The sequence below is a fragment of the Camelus bactrianus genome, chromosome 23, assembly GCF_048773025.1.
Source record: "Camelus bactrianus isolate YW-2024 breed Bactrian camel chromosome 23, ASM4877302v1, whole genome shotgun sequence".
NCBI lineage: Eukaryota > Metazoa > Chordata > Mammalia > Artiodactyla > Camelidae > Camelus > Camelus bactrianus.
The window spans coordinates 25,366,271-25,378,504 of record NC_133561.1 but is presented as its reverse complement, the minus strand read 5'-3'; the positions used below and the strand labels follow the sequence as shown (position 1 = coordinate 25,378,504).

General features: G+C 48.0%; 1 long non-coding RNA gene across 1 annotated transcript; it reads right to left on the bottom strand.

Annotated features, from left to right (window-relative positions):
- Positions 1-2,535: 2,535 nt before the first annotated feature.
- Positions 2,536-12,201, bottom strand: LOC141574768 (uncharacterized). The gene is made up of 3 exons (XR_012501860.1): positions 12,069-12,201; positions 9,232-9,310; positions 2,536-2,780 (listed from the first exon to the last, which is right to left on the bottom strand). It is a non-coding gene; the product is annotated as an uncharacterized LOC141574768 (long non-coding RNA).
- Positions 12,202-12,234: the final 33 nt, after the last annotated feature.

The following is a 12,234-nucleotide window of genomic DNA, read 5'->3' as shown; positions in this document are numbered from 1 at the left end:
CGCCTCATTCTTCTCCAGGCCGAAGTCCTCCCCAGATCATCCCTCCGCCACTGAGCTGTCCCCAGTAAGACCTGGCAGAAAGTGAGTTTTGTCTCCTTTTGCATTTCTCCTCCTTGGTGACCCCAGCACTCCCCCCTACCCCACACACTCCCACAAGAGGAGAGCTGGCCCCAGAAAATCAGTTCTGTCTTGCTCTCAGCTGGCAAACAGCTCACTTGAGTCATGACCTTGGAACACATAAAATCGGCTCTCATTTGTTTAAAAACAACAACAAAACCCCCCCAAACCAGCAGCAGCCAAAAAAACACACTGATAAAGGCTTTGGTGAACGATGATACAAAGTAGATAAACTGTTCCTTAATCAGCAGCTCAGTAAATACCCTCCTTCTGGGGGAGCCTCACTGAGAGTATTTCAGGCAGCCTGGGGAGTTTTTAACCCTCATTAGCCCCCACTAAAAATGAACTGACTGGAATTTTTACAGGCAGCTATTAAGCAAGGGTAGAACTTTCAGTGCATTATTACAAACCCTGTTACTAATTTTGCCTCCCAGGCCCTCTGAGCAGAGGAGGCTGCTTGGTTCCTGTCTTCCAGGGGTGAAATCACCACTCTCTCATCCCTGACAGTTTTTCCACTTCCCAGTCAGGCCTCTGGGCTCTCCAGATCACCCTCTGCTGCTTTTTGGAACTTGCCGGATCGTTTCTCTTTCAAGCGTGTTACAGCCAATGAAACCATCATACCCTGTAGGTAAGGGGCCCACACACCTAACATAGCGCCGAGCAGTGTCTCTGAGCCCGGCAGGGGCTGCACACACAGCTAACTCATCATCTGCCAGTTGCTTCCTCACACACCATCTTATTTAATCCTTCCACAGCTCCTGCCAGGTGGGTGTCATTGGACCAATTTTCAGAAGAGGAAACGGGCTCAGAGCTATGTGGCTTAGCCAAGTCTGCACAGGGTTCTTTGCACTGACTGTACCTGGAAACACCTCTGGATCATGATGACACTCATTTTTCTGAAGACAGGGGTCTTGGAATCTACACACAGGAATATTGCCAAAGGCAGAGAGCCAGGGCCAAGGGGAAAGGAAGGAGGAGAAGGGAGTGTAAAACAGATCTTCTACACCAGAGGGGACATTATACACCAAACATGGCCCCCCTGCAGGTACGTCTTACTTGACCTGCGCACTCTTTCAGGTGGAATTTGTTGCCAGTATTTGAAAAAACCGGAACATTTCCCCCAAAGATCCAGACTTCCAAGTTTGTCTTGAAAAACTGTAAGAACTTGGCCAACAATTGGTCAAAGCTTACCTCTCCAGTGGCTTCACTTGTTTCTGTTACCTGCCTGATCCCTGTTGACCATTAAGTTTATTTCCACCTACCCCCTTCCCATGAGAAAAGCAGGGCCCCAAGAGGTGATGAGATCAAAGGCAAAGGCAAATGGGATGACTTAAGAAAACCACTTCGCTTCTGCAATTTCCTCATCATTAAGATGGGAATATTAGGGGGAGGATGTAGCTTAGTGGTAGAGTGCATGTCTAGCATGTCTGAGATCCTGAGTTCAAGCCCCAGTACCTCCATTTAAAAAAAGAGAGAGAGAGAGAAAGAATGAATAAACTTAATTACCTACCCCCCAAGAAAATTTTTTTAAAAAGATGGGGAATATGATAGTGCCTGTCTTAGTCAGCTCAGGCTGCCATAACAAATGCCACAAACTGGGTGGCTCAAACAACAGTTACTTGCTCACGTTCTAGAGGCCAGGAATTCATGATCAAGGTACCAGGAAATTTGGTTTCTGGTGAGATCTTTCTTCCTAGCTCGTAGATGGCCACGCTGTTCCTCTGTGCTCACGCAGACTCTCCTCAGGGCATGTGCTGTGCTGCGGGGGAAGTGTGAGCTATTTGGTGTCTCTTCTTATAAAGACACTAACCCTAGCGAGTCAGGGCCCCACCCTATGACTGCATTTAACCTTGATTATTTCCTGAGGGGCCCTGTCTCCGAATCCAGCCACACTGTGGGGCTAGGGCTTCAACATACGAATTTGGGGGGTAGGTAATTAAGTTCATGATGGTGCCCACTTCCTAAGATTGCTGTGTGAGGATGGACTGAGTATACATGGAGAAAGCGTCTGGTACTCAGTAAACGTGAGCAATAACATGTGAGGATAACACGGAGCATGGGGGCTTCCTCTTTAACTTTTTGTAGCACTTCTTCTGCCAAAAGAGATGTTTGTCGTGGGCACCCACCTGCTCCCCAAACAGCTGTTGTCTTTCATAGAGTTGAGGAAGGTGTAAGAATTAAGAAAGGAAGAAATGCTGGCACATTTCTGATGCCGACCCTTTCCTCAAATTGGACACTCAGGGAGCATCAAGGGAGACTGTCAACAAGAGACCCCTTGGACCTCTCCGCAGGGAAAGGTGAACAGCTCCCCACACAACCTTGGGCTCACACTCCCTACTCAGTACTGTTACCAAGTCCAAGCTCATACTGCTTGCGGCGTGACAGGCCAGTCAATCGAGAGACAAATTGGGGTGACGAATAGTGACTTTATTCAGGAAGCCGGCAGACCAAGAAAATGGTGGACTAGGTCCCAAAGAACCATCTTGCCTGGGTTTGGGTGCTAGTTTCTTTTAAAGAACAAAGAGTGAGAGGTTAGGAGGAAAGGAAAAAAGACAGTAAGATGTTGCAAATATTTTCCTGGTTCCAGCCAGGGAGGGGATATTTTAATTTCTTCTTTTCTGCAGCCAATCACAGGTGGGCCTGGTCAGGATGTTTCCTGCGGGCTTAAACAAACGTAAGCTTAGCACTCTGGCATGGGAGGCAGGGTTCCCAAGGAGGGGCCATTATATATGCTATGGAGCATGGATACAGTTATGTGTGCTGAAGATCCAGGTGTACTAGTTATCTTTTTTTGCCTCCCGTTCACTTTCTGCTCTGCTCTCTATGCAGGCTGCCGCCCTCGGTGAACTGGGCTCTTGTCTCCTGCCTTCACCCACTCCTTCAGGCCTGGGACAGGCAACAGCTTCTGGGTTCCTCACCATGCTTGATGGTCCCTGTCATTCTGCCTATGTCTCTGTCAACAGATCCTCCAAAAAACATCTTTCACTGAAACCTTTTTGAGAGTTCCACCTGTTTTCTGCTTGACCCCTGACTGTAGATCCTTAGGTAGATTTTCAGGGGACAGTAGAGAGATCTGAAGCCAGAAAGCCTGCTCAGTGGCCAGGGTGATGGGGCATGCACTCACCTTGCTCAAGGATGATGGATCTACTCCAGTTTCCATGAATATTCAAAATACACATCTTGTGGCATTCACCAAATACCTAGAGGTGGCTGCCTGCCTCAGCCAAGATGCTACAGGCAGAGCTAAGATTAACAGATGGGACACCCTTCATATCACACGGGTCCCTGGGCCTTCAGAAGCTCCCCACTGTGCCCTGGACAAGCCCAACCATGCGCTTCCATTACAACAGCCTCAGGTCTCATTCACCAGACGGGGCAGGCCTGGGTCACTGTGTTCCCACTTCCCTTTGGGACAGAGGTGCTATCTTATTAACTTGCTTCATTTTTGTTTTCCTCAAGTACCAGAGAGCCAAAAGGGAGGCTTCCTCGCATAACCCCAGCTGTCCCTAGGCATCTGAGCAACACTGCATGAATCTCAGGAAAACCCCCAGAAGGCCAAATCCAAGTATTTGCAAGATGGTTGCTGCCGGAGACTGACTTTTTGTGTCCCTCCAGAATTCATGTTAAATCCTACTCTCTAATGGGATGATATGAGGAGATGGGACCTTTGGGAAGAGATTAGGTCATAAGGGTGGAGTCTTCATGATTGAGATTAGCGTCCTTATAAAAGAGGCCCTGGAGTGCTCCCTTGTCCCTTCCACAAGTGAGGACACAGTGAGGCCCTGGCCGTGTATGAACCAGGAGGTGGGTCATCACCAGCGCTTTGATTTTGAACTTAGTGGCCTCTGGAACTGTGAGAATTCAGTGTTGTTTGTGTATAAGCCGTGCAGTCTGTGGTCTTTTTGTTAAGGGGCGGGCACGGAGCCTCTGACTGCACCGTGCACGAGTGACGGCAGGCTTCCCCTCTGAAGGCTGCCATTGGAATTTTACAGCAGATGATCCTCTTCCTCTCTGGACAAAACGCAGCTGAAATCCAGGGAAGTCTTAAATTTCGGCTCCCTGTAGCCAAATGTCCTCAAAGCACCTTCGCCACCCTAAACCTGGCAGGAAGGACCATTGTCTGGGGCCACACTGCTGCCAGTGGATCCTTTAGGCCCAGTGTGTTCCTTTCCCTGGAGGCTCCCCTGGTCTTGGTCATTTTGTTTCTAATTCTCCTCATGCTCCCCCTTCTCTGGCGTCCCCTCTCCAGGGGCTAGATTAGAAAAATGAATGAACCTGAAATTCAAGGGACTTCCCTGAAAGGCAAGAGTTTGAAGCATCAGGATAGTTAAACTTTTTGATCATAAGGATGTCTGGGACTTGTCTATGATGAACAATTAAGTCCATGTTCTTTTATAAAACAGAAATAGACTCACAGACATAGAAAACAAACGTATGGTTACCAAAGGGGAAAGTGGGGGAGGGATAAATTAGGAGTTTGGGATTAGCAGATGCAAACTACTATGTATAAAACAGACAAGTTCCTACTGTACAGCACAGGGAACAATATTCAATGTCTGGTAATAACCTAGAATGGAAAAGAATCTGAAAAAGAATATACATGTATATGTATGTGTATATATATATATTTTATACATATATAATATATATATATATATAACTGAATCACTTTGCTATGCCTGAAACTAACACAATATTGTGAGTCAACTATACGTCAACTTTTAAAAACCCATGCTTTTCCTGCTATTAAAAAAATAAAAGAAAGGAAAGGAAAAGAAAAAGACAAGACTTGGATTAAGAGACTCTGGATATAATTTCTAGTCCTGACACTTACTCATTGTATCATCTTATGCAAGTTACCTAACATTTTAAACCTGGAAATAAAATAGTACCTATCTCATAGGGTTAGTATAATAGACAGTTATATTCTCAGGGGTTACTCAGCCCCCCTTTTTTTCCACATGGAAATAATTTCAAACTTACGGAAAAGTGGCAAGAATAAGAATAGTGCAAAAACTGTCCATATATGCTTTACCCAGATTTATCTACCCTTAACATTTTACCTTATTTCCTTTATCATTTTCTCTCTGTATATACACACACACACACTCACAAACACACGCACAGAGGTTTCTCTTCTGAATCATTTGAGAGTAAGTCGCAGATATAATGGCCCTTACCCCTACACCCCTCAATGTATATTTGCTATGAATAAGAATCAGGATATTCCCTTACACAACCACAGCAGGTTAACTTCCATAAAGTGAACACAGACACAATACTTTTATCTAACTGAACATCTAGGTTCCGATTTTTCCAATTAACCCAATAATATCATTTACCCCATTTTTCCCCTGTAGGCCAAGATCTAGTTTATGATCAGATACCGTATTTAGTCATCGTGTCTTTTTAGTCTTCCTTAATCTGGAATATTTACACAGATTTTCATCGTCTCTTATCGCACTGACAGATTTTAAAATACAGGTTTTTTTTTTAATAGTACTCTTCTTATTTTATACTGGTCTGCTGTTTCTTCATGATTAAATTCATGGTATGGATTCTCAGCTAGAATATTGTCCTCTGGACATCGTATCTGGAGATAACCTCAAATGAGTCACTGGGTGTACTAGTGAAAGGGTCTACCTTCACCCCTTGGTTCCTGGATTCATTCTTTTTAACTGTTGGGGATTAGGACCTTATGTTGGTCATTAGTTCAGTGTCCTACAGCCTGGAGGACTGTGCCACAACTCTGCAGAATGCCTTCCCCTAGCTTTGCCTTAACTGAGTTTCAACAGGCTTTTCCATTGTACTATCAGGTCAGCTTATTTTGGGTGTAGGAACAGTGTGGTAAGAACAGTCATGAGCCCATTGTTGCCCCCTCTTTCACCAAAAAGTGGGTCTCTTGTTCTTTGGAAATATTGTACAGGTAACATGTCAGTGGATAAGATATTCTGGAAATTCTCAGTTAGTGGTATGGGCTGAAGTCCTGTGGACAAGGGACGCAAACCCATATATGGTGTTTACAGTGTGGTAAAGTCAAGTCACTGCCCCCTCCAAGGTGGAAGCTCCAATATAAATTTACCTGTCACCAGGTGGCTATCTGGCTCCCCTGAGGGATGGTGTTATATTGAGTGTCAGTCTTTGCTGTTGGCCAGCTGGGCTCACTCAGCAATGCCAATAGCTTGGGGCCAAATCTGGTTTAGATTTGGAAATGAAGTGAGGGGCTACAGTTTTTCACTGACGTTGGCCTTCTGCTCTCTATTCTGATTATACAAACCAAGCAACAATCTAAGTGGCTACTCATCTATCTTACCCCTGGTAGGGTTACTATCGGTATTAGTTTGACTGAGATGGTTCTAGTGTATACCTGTTTTCCTCATGTAATCATTACTGTCACCCTTTTCATGCTTAAACATGGCTCAATTTAGACAGCAAATTCTATGAATACCCTTCCCCTAGGACCACCATTATCCAAGCACCAGGTGTCCCTGCAGACAAAGTCACCCTGATCCCCTCTCCTCCTTGGTGTCCATTGTGGTAATGTCCACCTTGTCCTTTATGATTAAGTCCTCCCACCTAGGCTTTGCAATTCTGTGATTTTTATCATCCCGACTAAGCAGCTTTCCCCCCACCAACTACCCTGGACGACAAGGCTAGCCATGACCACGTGCTCAAAAAGCCTCCTCTACTAGTACACTCTTTATTACTTAAGAGAAAGGGGTGTCCTCTGGGCTGGCCTGGGGAACTAGTCTGGTGGTGGGTTCTTGAACCATAATAATAAATGCTTCTACCACTCTCTCCTTCCTGAGTCTTCTGACCCCTTCCTCAACACTACACATGGAGGCTGGCTTTCTCCACTTTGCTTACTATAGGCCATTGTTGAGACCAGGCTTCAAAGAGCCATCCCAGTAAGCTATCAGGACAAGCTCCAGGCATCCTTGCAAAAGCATTAAATCTTGAGTTCTGCGTGAGTATCCCCAAATCAGTGAATGCTCCTAACTGAGCTTCCTGCTTCACCCGCAGCCCCCAATATAACATCTTCAAGATCCACTCCCACACACATTTCTGCAGTTCCTGCCAGTACACGTTAGCCAAGTCCCGCAATATCTTTGGCTGGTATGCTTTTTCTCCCTGGAACAGGACTTTTTCTTCTCGGTGTGGGCGGTGCTACGACTTGACTCTGGGTTTTGGTGGAGGCAGTAAGCAGTGGGGCCAGGTCTTGAGGAAAACAAGCCATGGAGAAGGGGACCTTGTTCAGGCAGGAACATTCAGAGGATTTGAAGTGTCAAGATGCTCACCCACTGAGACATCCCTATCGCAGGTCTCAGGGTCCCATGCTTTCCCTCTCAGGGCTCTGCTTTGATGCCTATCAAGGCCATGTATTTAGTCATTTTTGCAGTTCTGCGACCCTGTGACCAGATCCTGGGACCCTGTGATCAGATCCTGGGCTTGATTTTAAGAGTCTATCCTACGGCTTCAGGAAATAGGATTCTCTGGCTTTCAGAGCATCCCATGAGTTGGTAACTCACTGCTCTGAGCCTGTCATTTTCTGTTTCCAAGGTCTCTGTTCACTGTTTATATCATTGTTTCCAAACTGATTGAGTGCCACAACTGCTTGATCTCCCAGTGTCTCGCTCTCCACCCAACTCACCCCAATTCTACAAGTGAGAGTTGTGGTGCTGTCGCATGTCGGAGTTACTAGCATCCCTCTTATCACCAGCAAAGAACTCCATCGATTTCAGACGGCTAGTAAATACAACCCCCAAATCCTTCTCGAGGACTTTTCTTTGTAGAACCACTTGTGGAACCAGTTGTCTTAGCTCAGTTTCTCTAGAAAACAATCTGAAGCAAAGATTAAATCTGATTGAGAAGGCAGCAAGAGTGAGGGAAAAGGCAAATTAGACCAGGATGAGATGTAGTGCAAGGTGGCGTATTATCATGCAGGTCAGTGCTTCCTGACCCGCTGCAAAGTGCCCTGGCCACTTCCTCAGTAAGTGTAGCTGCTCAGCCATGCAGGACATCTCCAGACAGTCTGTGTTAGAAAGTCACGATGGGGAACAGTCCACAGGAGGCAGGAAGGAAAGAGAATTCATTTACCCAGGCCCCTCCCATCTCCTGCTTCTCATTGGTCAGAATGCTTCCCATGGGAATTAATTCCCTTGGACTCTCCTCTGATGGCTGCTTAGAAGCCACATCCTGTGTGCAGTATGGCATTTCATCTGATCCAGAAGTGGTGGAAGACTCAGAAGCCCTGGACACGTGGCCAGCTCGCCTGGCTGTGCAGCAGCAGCCAAGAGGGACCCGTCTAGACAAGTGCCTGTTAGTCCCAGGTGGCTGAACTGCACAGATTTGGTTGGCTGTGGAGGTTGCTGTGGAGCCAAGAGAAATGTAAGTTCTAGCCAATGTGATTAGGCTCATAAGATGTGTCTGATACACCCATTAATAGGCTATTAACATCAACAGGTAAGGGGGAGGGTGTAGCTCAGTGGTAGAGTGCATGCCTAGCATGCACAAGGTCCTGGGTTCAATCCCTATTACCTCCATTTAAATAAATAAATAAATAAATAAATACATACATACATACATACATACATACACCTAATTAACCCCCCCCCCCAAATCAACAGCGTTGGCGCTAGAAGTATGGTAATGAGGTTAGGGTTTTTTATTATTTATCTTTGAGACCCAAGCAACCGGCACTTTAATGAGATACTACTTGAACCCAGCTTTTCTTTTTCCAAACCTTCCCACTACACATCTCTGCTCTACCAGCTGTTATGCCAATGAATGGACATGACCATGATCTCAGAGGTGGAGCAGCTGGTCCTCACATGTTCCTGTTTTAAGTTGCATGTTGGCCCTGTCCCACTGTGTGCACATATGGCTACGTCACTCTTACTAAACACCTGAACTTTCAAAACCCATAATCTGTCTGGCCTGGGTTCACCTGAGTGTCACGTACAACACAAAATACACAAGGAAGTGAAGGATGGAGTTGGCTGGTCCACCCAACTAGCACAACTCTCAAAAGCAGAAGAATTCTGAACAAAAGGGCCCTCCTGCCTTGCAGTCCTTGCACTGGAACAGTGCAGCTCACTTCAGAAACCTTCTTACCTCCTCTTTGGAAAAGCAGCCGAATCTCACAGCTCTCTTCATATATCATGTCGCTGGGCTCCCCACTGCACCCCACTCCCTAGGGAAAGGAGAACAGATCATTGGAATACTGGAAATGAACAACAAAAGCATTTCCCTCAACTGTCAGGGAGTCCTGAGGTGCCCAGGGCGGGAAGATGAACGGATAATCTCTCGGGTCCCTAGGATTTTGATTCAGGTAAAGCAGGAGCCAGATCCTGGTTTGAGAGGGAAATTGCAGTTGTTTGGATTTGGCTTGAGTGGGGACATTAGGAATTGATGCCAAGGGCGGTGACACTTGCCAGACATTCTTCGACCTTCACCAACTGGTCTGATCACTTGAGCTTTGAGAGCTCAGTTTTCTCCCGAGGGATTGTTAAGCCATATTCTCATCCTCTGCACACAGATCTTCATCCTGAAATCTTAGTCTCCTGGACTTGAAACTCCAAGAAACGAGGAGAAAGGGACAGATTTAAGAGATGAATGAGAAAAGAAGGGAAGAAGGATGCTCAAGATGAGAAAACAGATCACCTTCTGAGGCATGTTTTCTCCTAATCAGGAAATGAAAACTGAAGTTATTGTATTCTGAGAGGATAATTTTCTTTCAAGTTCCTAATTTTTTTTTCAGGTGTGCTTGTTCCACTTGAATTATTCAGGTAATTTCCTGAACTGGCCCATTTCCTTTGCCTATCTGGACCTAAGTTCTTATTCTCATTATTGACTCTAGAAAGTCCTGGGCATGGGCTCTGTCTGTACCAGTGCTGGACTGGTCCAGAATCCAGGTCTCCTCACCCAAATCCAGGCTCTCAGCTGCACTTCCTCACTGGCCTCTGACCATGCCCTCCTATTAAAGAGAAATTCCAGTTCCATTACAAGCAATGTGCAGGGTTAAGCATCCAGAAACAGATCTGTCATCAATGGTCTTTGATGATTGCATTCTTAATTCCAGGTTAACTTCACATTGCTATTATAGCCATTTCACCCTCTCAAAGCTGGCATACTGGCCTGGAGTTTAAAGAGAAAGGATATTATGACCAGGTTTCTAAGTGTCCACTAGAGAGGAAGTCAGAGGATCACAGAACCTTGGACCCAGAACTGACCTTGGGCGGGGGGGGGGGGGGGGTCCTGTTCTCCTCTCTCTCTTTTTTTCTTTTCTTTTCTTTTTTTTAAATTGAAGTATTACTCTCTTCCTTTCCAAAAGAGAAGCTAAGGCCCAGAATGGCAAGTGGCTTGTCCTGTATCACACAGCTCAGCCAAGTTGCAAACCTGGACTCAGCCAGCCCTCAGGTCTGTAGTCTGGTGCTGTCCCCCACTCATCTTGCTCTTCTCTTTCTTTAAATTAAAAAAAAAAAAAAAAAAAAGATGCCTTTAAAGAAAAAGTGTTTCAGTGGAGAGTGTGGGAGGGGCTCCACTTCACCATGGCTCTGAAGCATCTCTCCACCTCCTCCTCTAACTCAACAGTTGTGACAGAACAGTCTGGAAGTGGCTGACCTCCCGGGTTTTAGCGTCACATATCAACTTGGGTTAAAAGGGACTCTACTAATCGTAACCAGTGTCAGAGTGTATATATGCCTGTGTCCCCTTGTTAGTTTTGGGAAATTTGTTATGTCGGATAAAGAAAATTAATACTGCATCTTCACGTGAACAGCCCTGCCTGCACCAACCATCACTCCCTGGTAGCGGCAGGTGACTGTGTCCAGCCTTCCTCAGGGAATGCTGTCCTAAGATAAGCCCTCCTCTACCTCAGGGACACTTCTTGGGTGGCTTTACTTCTTCTCTGCTTCCCACAGCTGCAACCCCTCACAGTGCTACGACCCGTGGGGAAACTCGGTCTCAAGTCCCAGGGACAAACGCTCCAGCCCCGCGGGGTTCCCAGGACACTACAGCGATCGGATTTCGCGTGGCCGCCCAGCTCCCCCTACTCCTCTCCCCTCCCGCCCGGGAATCCTCAGAACCAATCAGAGCGTCGCGGCGCTCCGGCTTGTAGAGTCCCGCGCCCGGGACCCGCCCCTCTTTGTTGCGGTGGCCAATGGACGCATTCGGAACATCGGCGGCTGCCCGGGTGACTCGGTTATATGTCACAGAATAACATTCGAGAATGGGACATGGAATAAGGCGACGGCCGCAGCAGCCCCAGCAGCCCCAGCCCCAGGCCCAGCAGCCCCCGCCACCCCCGCCGTCCCCAGAGGCTCCGCAGCAATGAGGCCGACTGTCCCGAGGTAGGGTCCAGGAGCTGCCCTTCCCTCGCCGCGCCCACAGCTAGTCCCCTCCGGGTGCCTGGCGCTGGAACTCGGGGAAGGGGGCGGGTGGAGCCACAGCCACTGGCGCCAGGGGGCCGGGGCCGCCCCTCGTCCACCGGGCTCCGAGAGGGCTTCCTGGAAGAAACGCGACAGCCTCTGCAAGCCGAGGCTGCCGCTGCGTCCTCGCGCGCCAGCCCCGGGCGCTCACGTGCCGGCACGTTCTTGGCTCGGCTCGGCGCTCGGCCACATCTGGTGACCAAGGAACGCGTGGAGCCGTGCGGGGACCTTCTGTTCCTTCCCTCTGCACAAGCTGTATTTTTTCTCCCTACCCAGTCCATTACGCTGCCTCCAAGCTCCTTGTATTTCCCTCCCGCAGTTTAGGTGGGTGTGAAGCTTTGTGGCAAAATTCAAGTCGCTTTTCTAGGTAATTGCAGGGCAGGAAGCTCGTATGCAATGCCCTGGCGGTGTGGGGTGGGGGTTGTCCGCGCACGGGTTGGGTGGGCAGAGACGTGGGGACACTCTGAAGCCCCACCGCCTCGGCCACGGCCCGCGCCGCGGTTCCTCCGGGTGTCCACTTACCCGTGGTGTGTGCTGTGTCTCACTGATTTCAGGCACGGCCCGTAAGCGGAGCTCCAGCAGCCGCTCCCCCTTTGCGCGTCCTGCCGCAGCTAGAGGCATGGAGAAGGCCGCCCCAGCGGGGCGCTGATCCCCGCGCCGCGCCCACACGCACACGCCCCCCGCCGCC